Source organism: Ostrea edulis, chromosome 3, assembly GCF_947568905.1.
Source record: "Ostrea edulis chromosome 3, xbOstEdul1.1, whole genome shotgun sequence".
Lineage (NCBI taxonomy): Eukaryota > Metazoa > Mollusca > Bivalvia > Ostreida > Ostreidae > Ostrea > Ostrea edulis.
Genome location: NC_079166.1, coordinates 69,751,298 through 69,762,131, shown reverse-complemented (window position 1 = coordinate 69,762,131; position 10,834 = coordinate 69,751,298).

Sequence of the window (10,834 nt, the reverse complement as noted above, 5' to 3'; positions counted from 1 at the left end):
TATTTGGAAAAAGACTACCATAACAATAATGCACACTAAACATCAAATTTTCCCCTTTAAACAGAGGGATGTTATTTCAGTTTTTATTCTTCAATAAATGCATTTGCTATGATTATTAATATTTTTGTTGTATCACAGTTTGTGAGTGAGAGGTAACGACGTGGGAATGACATGGCTTTCAACGAATACGATGAGTTTTAACATTGTATTATAATTTATTGTGACATAATGAAAAATGTAATGCATTTTTAAAAAAAGATTTAGATCATGCATAAGGATAATTTATACATGCATGTATGCACCATTTAGCATGTAAGGTATTTATTTTAGTCTGTGAATTGCTCTATCCACAGGAGACAATTTAATGATTTCTTTTCTTGAATTAGAGTCGTAGTATATGGAGAACCGTTGTTTATAAGCACAAATAATGTCTCGTTTAACACCAGCATTTAGCACATTTTATGGTTGTCAGTACAACGCGCCATTGAGTCGAGAGCTGTTTGACCTACTTCATGCCTGTTTGTTGTACTGATTTTGACTAAAGATTTTCCAGTTTACCTTATCAAGAATGAGATCACGGTGGGTATAAGCGATCAACAGAAGGTAGTTTCCTGGACACGTTATCAAATACCGGGTGTATCTGAACATCCGTACTATATCAGCTCTTAATTCTATGTTATTTATAAAATGATATTGATCACTGTTTGATGCCTTCACCTGTCATTACTAGATTTTATCAGCTAAAATATTTATATTCGCATTGCATCATTAAGGATTATCTCCCTCATGCATAGCTCTTATCCTTGGACGAATTTGGCTCCACTTGTTTGGCACGCTGTTTTTTGGCTATATTTAGATCTAAAACTTCATAGTTATTTCGGATTTCAAACATTTCGGTTGAGCATCACTGAAGAGACATTATTTGTCGATATACGCATCTGGTGCATCAAAATTGGTACCGTATAAGTTTTACATCAAGAAATAGTCTTCCAAAAGTTATTGATTTGATACGTATCCTTTCCAAACCTGCGTTTGAATGCAACAACAACCGAGCTACAATTTCATTGCTACTTACTGCATGTTCCAACAATCTAATGAATGAATACGTTTGGGTGAGAGAAGTATGAAGTGAAACATCTATCTAACATGTAGAGTACAAATTTTATTTAAAATTCACTGAAAAATATTAAGACCAAAATCTTTCACTTTAAAAGATGAACATGTATGTTTATGACTATGATGAACTCTTTTCATATTGTAATGATTACACATTATCAATGCAAGTAAAAGAAAATCAGCAGTTTTGGGAAATGTGAACGATTTAACTAATATGTTAGATAGTATTATAATGATGGGAAAGTGGAAGCCGTCAATCGATTTCCTTACCTTGGTTTCAATATCTCATACACATATTCATTTTAGAATCTCAGATACACGTCGCTTCTCAAGGGAGGGAACCCATGTTTAAAGTTTTGAAAACAACCAACGTGTAATTTATTTATGTAAATTTCTTATCTTTACTTCACACTTATGTAGGTAGAGTATAGAGTTATGCTAATGAAATATGGGTATTTCAAAAAGCTGATGCTATTTTCCATTTCAATAATGGGAGTTTCTATGGATAAATTATGTAATGATAGCCTTATTTTGGAGATACCCTTTTTGTACAATTTAGGAACAGATTTTTCCAGGTAATATTGCAAGCAAAAATTATCAACCAAATGTTTGTAAATAGTGCATTTTGATTCATACTGCATGTTGCTATGTAAATTTTGAATAAAATGATCCTTCAATCTTTGTTGTATTATTGGCAAACAAACATGGTTATTCAAGTTGTGTTGATCATGCCACATATAACTAAGTCCCAAACAATCAAGTTGTTCCTTGGTAAAAGTAGCCCAGTTACGACTTGTATGCTTTGTATTTCCACAGATATTGTATAAACATTCATATGCAGCATTAAGTATACAATTTTCAGACTGCAATAGTTTAAACCAAAACTTGAACATTCCCAAAATACGAACATAATACAATGGTAAACACCCTGTTTCAAAATACACCATGGTTGTATTAGTGTTTTTACGAACACCAAGTGCAAATGTTAAAAAAAAAATCCAGATGAACCTTTTCAATGTCAGGTGCTTTATGTAATCCCCACACTTCACATCCGTAATTCAAAATACTACAGATATAGGTATCGAAAAGGGAGAATAAGGTACAATGATTTAAATACAATTGTTTTATAGTTGATTTAAGGGCAAATAATGCTTTGCGACCTTGTGATGCTAACTGTTTCTGCGTTACAAAAAATTTACCATTAAAATTAGATAAAACGCCCAAGTAAACAAATTGATCTAATACTTCTATACTTTCATCTTTATACACCCATTTTTCATCTGTACGAATCTTCCCACCATTTCTAAATACAACAATTTTAGTTTTTGCTACATTAACAACTAAATCCCATTCACCTGTATAACTTTGCAGTGTATTTAACATATTTTGTAGTTCAATAACCGATTCTGCAAGTAACACCATGTCATCAGCATACATCAAAATATAAAGACTTAATAACTGTAAATCAGTGGGATGATTACCTTTTTTGATAAATTCAATTTCAAGGTCATTCACATATAATACAAAAAATAGGGAAGACAACACTTCTCCTTGTAATAGACCAATGTGATTTTCAAAAAATTGTGAAATGTGACCAGAGGATTTTACACAGGTTCTAATCCTACTATACATGGAGCGAACAATAGTAAGCAGCTTCCCTTGTATACCGTAGTGTTTTAATTTTCTATACAATTTTTCCCTGTTAACTGAATCGAATGCCTTCTTATAATCCACGAAGCAACAATATAATCGTTTTTTGGATTGGAGTGATTGTGTTATAAGACAATGAAGCGCAAAAATTGCCTCCGTAGTACCTAACTTGGGTTGAAAACTAAATTGTGCATCTCAAATAATATCATACGAGGCTGCCCATGACACGAGTCTTCTGTTTAGTATGGAAGTAAACAATTTGCAGAAACAACGAACAAGACTTATTCCTCTGTAATTATTTGGATAAGAAGGATCACCTTTTTTGAAAACAGGCACAATAACAGCGTCAGACCATTGTGTTGGAAAAAATCCTGATGATAAGATTCGATTAAAAATAATATGCAAATATGGTACAAAAAATTCTCTAAATTCCATGAAATATTCATTCAAAATATAGTACATACCATGAGATTTCCCCCGTTTTAATTGATCAATAGCTTCGGATATTTCTTTCTCGGTAATTTCCATATCTAGTTCATTAAAAACTGTAGGTCGTGTGTCTTCTACATTAGAATAATCTTCTGTTGGAACAAATGTAGCTAAATCTTTGAAATGAGTGTGGAACGATTCTAAGTCTATTGGAGTATTTTTTGGCTTTCTTTTTCGAAAATGTTTGTAGAATACTTTCGGGTTTTGTTTACGGAGATGTTCGAGTAAATCACCCTCCTTTCCTAGATACTGACGCCTGAGTTTAGCTTCTAAATGTTTATAATTCTTTTTTGCTTCAATTAAATTCAAGTGATTTTCTTTGTTTTTGTAATGATTGAACTGGTTTAAGGCTACACGATATGTGTTATATTTACTTTTAAGCTCTCTGTTAAACCAGGGTTTATCATGTACTCTATTAGGGCGCTGGCCCCCTTTATTATACTTTCTATGGACTTCAAAACTAGAACGCATTAAATCAGCCAAGCGTGTAGTGAACGAATTGACCGATTCATCGATACTGGTTTGGGACTCACACGGGTATTTTTCAAAGCAATCCATAAGTTCCTGAGAATTTTCTAATAGTGTCGACCTTGCCTGTGAATGAAGTTCCTGGTTCCAGACGAAATATGATGACTCTTGATTTACCTTAACAGTAGAATTAATGTTTTGGATGATATGTTTTCCTGATTTGATTCTGATATGGAGCGGTGCGTGGTCGGAGTACACGGTAAAATTTGACACAATAAACTGATCAATAGAGGGAAATACATATGGGGAAGTTATACATGTAACATAATCTACAACGCTCATACCCCTTGGTCCAACAAATGTATAATCATTGTCCATTCCTAAATGGCACGACCGTTTAGAATTCTTAGCCCACTACTTTTACATAAAGACAGTAACTTGTTACCCAAGTCATTAACAACCTTGTCTGGATTTGATCTAACTTGGAGTTGTGTATCTGAACCATAGAATAACAATTCTCTCAAATCACGTAAAACACCATTATGTAGTACATCGTGTAGAATAAAATCACTTGAGTTAGAAGTTCTAGCATTAGTATCACCGATTAGCATGACTTTACCCAGGCTCATATATTCAACAATGTGGTTTTCTAAGTCACTAAATACATCATAGTCATAGGTTTGATAAAACGTGGAACTACTAGGGGGTATATAAACACAAGCTAAATAGACATCTCCAAGACTTGGCATTAAAAAATGGTCAAGTTTAAGCCATATGTCCAGTAAAGAAACACATTGTTTAAATTCATCGCGTATTAAAATAACACAACCCCACCTTGTACTGATTTTGTTAATTTTCGTGGAAAAACATAACTATGGAATCCCTCAACATCAATACAGAAATATTTTTCGATCCAACATTCTGTAAGTAAAATTATATCATACGAAAGAATGTAACATTTGAATTTAGTGTCATTAAATTTAGAGGCAAACCCTCCATTAATGTTCCAGCTAATTATTTTAACAAAATCACTCTCCGCGCGCCCCTAGGTCTCATCATCGCCTCCAGTCACCTCGATTTGTGTCTCCACGGTCTGCTGATCCTCGTCCATATCGACCTCGTTTCGTACCACGTACAACTTGCCGTCAATGAAGAGCTTATCGACTTTAAGCACGGCCCTCCTATTGTTCCTCAATGCTCTCTCCATGACTTGGATGAGTGATTTTCGCTTCTGAACAATTTCTTTTGGGAACTGCTCACGTACACTGAAATTACTATTTTTAGCCTTGAATGCATTGCTTTATTGTTCTCCCTGACTCGAAAACTAGAGAATTTAACGACGATTGGCCTGGTTCTGTTTCTGTCAAACTTCCCTAAGCGATGAGCTCTTTCGATATTTTCAAATACCCCAGAAACACCTAACTCTGTTTCACAAAAGTCATTAATAACGTTGACACAGTTTTCTCTTCCATGACCTCTATACTCTGCGAGTCCAAAAAAGAGCAAGTTGTCCCTCATGCTACGTGCCTGGAGATCTGTAATTTTACTTTGTAACTGTTCGTTAACAAGTCTCAATTCTTTAACCTCTTTCATTGTATCTTTCATATCAACTTTTAGGTGATCTTGTGCTTTTCTGATTTCCCTATCGTGTTCCCCATATTTCCTGTGAATTTCTCCAAATGACTAACCCTATTCTGAACAGTTTCGATCTTGTCACATAAATAACTCAAATCTTTACTTACTTTGTCAATTTTAGAGATTTTTACGTCGAGATCCTTTATACGGATCATCAATTGGTCCACCCAAGCAGGCTGTGCCGTGTTCGAATGGGCTGGCGGTGGCGCATTGTTGAACTTGTTTCGTTCGGCGGTAACACCATTTCCATTGTTCACCGACTTTGCTGACTTATTGTTTGGCTTGGGAGTACATCCATCTGAGGACAAACGTCTCTTATTGTCGTCCGACATGTCTGATATGTCCATGCGTGTTCACAAGTCATCAAAATTACACACAACACTTTCCAAATAGAAGAAATGTAAAACTTGTAGCTTTTCAAAAATCTCGACCGTCCATTTTCAGCGCATGCGCACACTCACAGTTCATCAAAAATATTGACAATATCGGGCACTTGTCATCGTTTTTAAAGACAGGAGGCTATAGAGAAATTGATTTACACCTACTGGAAAACTCTTAATCAAAAAAGATATACAGATATCCAGATATTAAAGTTTTCACATTATCATTCATTGTCTGCTCTTATTTCGCTACTGACGTGAAAACACTTATGAAGAGGAGGCGGGAAATAAATCACATGTAAAATTCACAGAGAAGGGATATATTTGGATAAAAAGTGAAATGAGAAGTATGGGGTGTCTGGGCCTGACTGTATAATTTCACGCACTGATTTAGCATATTTGGAGGGGGGCTGAAATGGTTGCTATCTCTACAGGCCTATTACAAGATATTTACCATAATTTTTAAATATTTCCAAGTTCATATGAGTTTTATTCTTGAAAATATTTTATATATACACTGTATACAGTGAAGTCAAGTAAATTATACTTTGATTTTCACTTCAGGCACCTACAAGTACGATTGTCCGTATTAATACCTATCGGCCTGAGGTTATAAATGACGACCAGCTCCCTAAGAATATTGATTACCAAAATACATGTAATCTTGGACAGTCAAGTAATTCATACTTTACTACTGTAAATAATTTTACTTGATTTTTAGTTAAATCAGTCATACATGTGGTTTATGCACCGTTATATTCTTCTTTAGTATATATATTAATTTTTTGGGCTGTAAGTTACAAGTTGTGTTTATTTTTATGTGTGTGTGTGTGTGTGTGTGTGTGTGTGTGTGTGTGTGTGTGTGTGTGTGTGTGTTTGTAAACGGTCTCAACTGAGAACCGACGTCAGGTTACACAGCAACAACTGAGGACACAAAAATGAAGTGAGAACCAAAATCCGGTCCTCACTTGAATTTCTCTTCAGAAATGCTCAAAACCATGCCATAAACCATATATATAAAAATTAATGCATGGACCAGTTGGAGGTGTTTTGTAGTTTTGTGTATGTGGTGTGTATAAAATTTCCAGTCAGCCAGCATGGCCGTATACACACCACGAGGCGTAATACGCATGTGCGTGTTAAAACGGAAGTTTACATGCCTTCTTGGTCATAAAAGCGCTTCAAAACATACAGATCAAGGACAATCAATGTCACCCAAACAGATGAAGGTATGTGTTATTTATTTTTCATTTTATTGCTTATTAGGCAACATATCATAGATTCAGTATCTTCTTTTACAAACATAATGTTACATACATACTATAAAATGTTATATCCAACGCACGAAGTCAATTAATTTTACTAAACAAACGTAAACATCATAGACTTTCATACAAGTATGACCAACAGAAGACACGTAACAGCAAAAAAAATAAATAAATAATAGAATAAAATAGAATACTGAAGGCATTTTTATGTGTACATCATCATACGATAACCTTCATACTCGAACGTACGTCATTTCGATGAATTATCTCTGCAACGATGGAAATCACAAAATTAACACATACATACTATCAACTGAGGACATTGACAACAAAACATGAACAGTAATTGAAAGGCATTTTCACTTGATTTTGTCGTGTGATGACCTCATTCAAACGATATGTTTCAAATACATAGCAGGCAAATTTCCACAGCGATTTGTCAATGAAATATCCGTGTAGATGTACAAATGACAAAATTTCCCATACATACGATCAACCGAAGACATGTTGGCAGAAACATGCATTGAAGACTTTAGATTGAAGACATTTCTATTTGAATTTTATTAAATTATGTCAATTTTCTTCCAACGATCGGTTAGAAATGCACAATCAATATACCATGCTTATAGCATGAGGTTTTAAGAATTTTCACTGTAAACATGGAATCCAAAAATGCCCATACCCACTGTCATACCGGAGACAACATATACAGTAAAATAAAATAAAATTTGATCAAACTGCAGCTAGAGCTTACCCAAATCACAGGGCTGGCCATTTTATAAAATCACGGACTATTCAATTCATTTCATCCGACTCTTTTAAACATTCAAGTTGTGTAGCATTAAAACTGACAAAATTACTTTGTACATATGCACATGATTGATTGATTGAATATTGTTTAACGTCCCTCTCGAGAATATTTCACTCATATGGAGACGTCACAACTGCCGATGAAGGGCTGCAAAATTTAGGCCTATAGATACTCGGCGATTATGGCCATTGAGCAGGGAGAGATCTTTATCGTGCCACTCCTGCTGTGACACGAGACCTCGGTTTTTGCGGTCTCATCCGAAGGACCGCCCCATTTAGTCGCCTCTTACAACAAGCAAGGGGGTACTGAGGACCTATTTTAACCCGGATCCCTACGGGACGTACAGGAGAAGCATTTTCAAGATTTGGTCTGCCACAGTAAAAATCATAGCAAAATTTGCCGGTTTTCTTCTACCATGCCATGCAATTAATTCATTCATACCAGGCGCTGATCCAGGATTTTTTTCTGGGAAGGGATGAAGGGTTGCACCTTTACTCACCCACCCACCCCCCTTTAAAATTTTAATTTCAATATGAACAAGCAAAAAAAAAAAAAAAAAAAAAAAAAAAAGAAGAATAAATACCCTAAAACATTCCCAGAGGCGAAACCCTAATCCGTGTGTGTTGCCGGGGGGGGGGGGGGGTGCTCTGCGCATTACACTTACCCTCACCCCACCCCCGACAAAAAATAATTCAACTCAATTTTTTTTTACAGTTAGCAAAAATAGATAAATAAATTCATTCTCGAATCGCAAAATTCCTAATCTGTGGGGGGAGGGGGTGATACAATGTTTTATGTTTTTCAGTGTGTCTTTTTGCAACCAGGTATTTACAATTGTTACTTTACTTACAAAAATTAATGTATTTTGAATTATTTAAGATGTTCTATAATTAGAATTTTGTTTGCATCAGTGATCATGTGCCCGTATAAGCTAGACTACTACTGGGAGCAGCTTGAATAGTTTCATATAACATATGATTGTTATACCTTTAAAATGTATTAGTCCCCTACCGATGAAACCAGGGGGACTATAGTCTTTATCTCTGTCTTTCCGTGAAACTACAGATCAAGTTTGACTTTCGTTACTTTTGATCAACAGATATATTTATAAATTCTAAATTTTTAGTATTAAAATTTGTATTTGTTAAATAAATACTTACCTTTATAAATTTAGATATTCACCTGCTTGCAGTCTTGTATCGGAAAAAAACCATGTAATAAAAAAGCACCCTTTGTGACCCGCCACCTCTGACATGCTCAGAAACCAACATCCGGTATCATCTATTCTTTGACATAAAACAAAAAATTAGAAGGGGGATGAAGGGGAGGTGGGTTGGGACCTCTGATTTATAAAGGTAAGTATTTATTTAACAAATACAAATTTTAATACTAAAAATTTAGAATTTATCACAATAAATACGTTACCTTTATAAATTTAGATAAGCAGAATTCAAAGTAGAGCTGAATCCCCCTGAGATTGGCAGCTAGGAGGAAAAACCACTTTTTGAGCTGAAACTAGAGGTCCAAGCGAGAACAAACTGTCACTATGAAGGGGCATAGATCTAAGGTAATGGTTATAAAAGGTACTATCAGACCTCCAATAACCAGCTGACATGATTTCCGACATAGAGGAGGAATTGAAAATAGCCCAGGAGCAAGACAATGCTCTAATTTCATGTGCCTGAACTTGAACACGAGACAAGGCTTCTGGAGATGAAGATTGGTAAGCCATCTTAACAGTATGACAAAGCCAAGTAGAAATAGTCTTAGCCGAAATATCCTTTAGACCTTTCTTAATAGGAATGAAAAGTCTAGTAGAACCAGTAGGTCTGAGCGTTGACGAAACAGAAATATATTTCTGAAGTGTACGCACTGGACATAAATCCTGATTACCTAATGATTTAGGTAGAGCAGGAATAACAATAGGTCCAGAACCTTTGTCTGATAACTGATTCTTGGCTAAGAAAGATGGATCTGTCAACAGAGTAACTGAAGAATTATCTGCAGAAAATCTGAGACAAGAATCTGCAATGGAGAAAGCATGAATCTCACTCCTTCTACGACCAGAAGCTAAAGCTAATAAAAAACAGCACTTCAAGGTCAAAAACTTAAAGGAAGCTAAAAATAAAGGTTCGAAAGGAGGAAATTGTAAAGTCCTAAGAACCAAAGCTAAATTCCAGGATGGAACCAGCCTACGTTGTCTAGGTCGTTCCAAACAAAAATCCTTGACCATGAGGGACAAGAACTCATTCTTCCCAAAATCAGGACCTCCTGACAAAGCTATAGTTCTGGATAAAGCTGAACGATAGCCCTTAATAGTAGAGGGAGAGAAACCTTTGTCTTCAAACAGATAAACTAAAAACTCAGCTAACTGTTGGACAGTAACTGCGAGAGGATCAATTTCCTTTGAACGACACCAAGAACAGAAGATGTTCCACTTAGAGTCATAAATTGCTCCTGTAGATTTTCTGACTGAACTAGAGATACGTTTGGCTGCTCTGTCAGAAAAGCCATCCTGTCTGAGAGATTCCCTGACAGTAACCATGCGTGTAGATGCAGGTTGGAAAGATTCTGATGAACTTTCCTGCCTTTGAATTGAGACAAAAGATCTTTCCTGAGAGGAAGCAGAATTGGTCTCGCACAACACAGTTGAAGAAGATCTGGAAACCAAGATTGTTTTGGCCATGCTGGAGCAATAAGAATGGTCTTGCAAATTTCTACCCTGATTTTGTGTAAAATCTTGGGAAGGAGGCGAAAAGGAGGAAACATGTAAGAAAACATCCCCTTCCAATCGAAAGACATTGCATCCACTGTTAAAGCTTTGTTGTCTGGAATCGGAGACACAAACGTTGGCAGTTTGCAATTCAGATGCGTAGCAAAGAGGTCTATATGAGGACGATCCCACTTGAGACAGATCTCCTGAAAGACTGCTGGATGTAACTCCCATTCTGTATTCACTGGATGCAGTGACCTTGAGAGAGCATCCGCTACTAGATTCAGATTGCCAGGAACATGCC